Source organism: Pristiophorus japonicus, chromosome 12 (genome assembly GCF_044704955.1).
Source record: "Pristiophorus japonicus isolate sPriJap1 chromosome 12, sPriJap1.hap1, whole genome shotgun sequence".
Taxonomy (NCBI): Eukaryota; Metazoa; Chordata; class Chondrichthyes; family Pristiophoridae; genus Pristiophorus; species Pristiophorus japonicus.
The window spans coordinates 149,407,057-149,408,587 of NC_091988.1; the positions used below are offsets into that span (position 1 = coordinate 149,407,057).

Here is a 1,531-nt window from a genome sequence, read left to right on the forward strand (position 1 = left end):
AGAAGGCCGAAGGTACGCCCCACAGCATTATGTGCCCAATGTAAGACGTGCCTCCTGATGAGGAGGACCAGACGTTACACCCCCCGTAAGCGGTCTTACATTGACTTGCCCGACACCACCTGCCTTCGGAGACTGCGCTTCCACAAAGTGGTTATTACTGAGGTATGCCAGCTCATCAGGGCAGATCTGCAGCTTTCCAGCACTATCAGTACTGTACTGTCCGTCGAGGTCAAAGTCTACGCGTTGGGTTCTTTTCCGGCCTCAGCTGGCAACAATTGTGGTCTGTCCCAGCATGCCACATGCTGCTGCATTAGACAGGTCACTGAAGCCTTGTGTGCATGCAGGAGGGACTTGATCGGCTTTCCTATGACCAGGGAGGCACAGACTGAGAAGATTCTAGGATTCTCCAAAATTGCAAACTTCCCCAAGGTGCAGGGAGCAATAGACTGCACGCACATCGCGATGCGGGCACCTTTTCAGGAACCGCAAGGGATTCCACTCCCTGATTATGCAACATGTTGTCGACCACCAGCAAATTATAATGGCAGTGAATGCTAAATTTCTGGGCAGCATCCATGATGCTCACATCCTGTGAGAGAGCGCTGTATTTGACTTGTTTAACAATCAGCCACAAGGTCAATGCTGGATGCTTGGTGACAAAGGATATGGCCTCGCCACCTGGCTGATGACCCCCACACCGAAGCCGAGAGGCAATACAATGAGAGCCACAGAGCCACTCGCAATATCGTGGAGAAAGCCATTGGAGTGCTTTATCAGCGCTTTAGATGCCTGGACCACTCAGGAGGCGAGCTCCAATACCTCCTGAGCAGGTAGCTCAATTCGTGGTGGTATGCTCCATGCTGCACAACTTGGCTATCAGGAGGGGACAAAAATTGCCTGAAGAGTCTGACAGTTCACCTCAGCAAGAGAGAGGAAGAGGAGAATGAAGAGGCGGACACTGACATCGGCCCAGACAATCAGGATGATGCTGAAGCCATGCCCCCGCCCCCCTGTAGACCACATAAAACGACCCGTGGTGGCATGATAGCTAAAAATATGGAACGCTTCACAAATTTGCATGTCATCCTTGCACAGGGGCCGTGCTAATCTTCTCTGTATCGTTCCAATTTTAGTATATGTACTGCCGAAGCGAGCACTATCCTGATGTGCCTATCCTGCCAATGAATTTGCAGGATTCTGTGGAGGCAGCGTTGGTGGTATTTCTCCAGTGCTTTGAAGTGCCTAGTGTACATAGTCCATGTCTCTTAAGTATATAGGAGGGTGGGTATCACTATTGCTCTGTAGACCACGAGCTTGGTGCCATATTTGAGATCCTGTTCTTCAAACACTCTTTTCCTCAGGTGGCCGAAGGCTGCACTGCCACACTGAAGGCGGTGTTGGACTTTGTCGTCGATGTCTGTCCCTTGCTGATAGTAAGCTCCCAAGGTATAGGAAGTGGTCCACATTGTCCAAGGTCTTGTCATTGACCTTGATAATTGGGAATTAGTACTATGTGGCGGGGGCAGGTTGG

The 1,531-nt window shown here is 50.8% G+C and overlaps 1 non-coding gene across 1 annotated transcript; it reads right to left on the reverse strand.

Moving 5' to 3' along the window:
* Window positions 1-1,050: 1,050 nt before the first annotated feature.
* On the reverse strand, window positions 1,051-1,157 carry LOC139277849 (U6 spliceosomal RNA). The gene has a single exon (XR_011596161.1). It is a non-coding gene; the product is annotated as a U6 spliceosomal RNA (small nuclear RNA).
* Window positions 1,158-1,531: the final 374 nt, after the last annotated feature.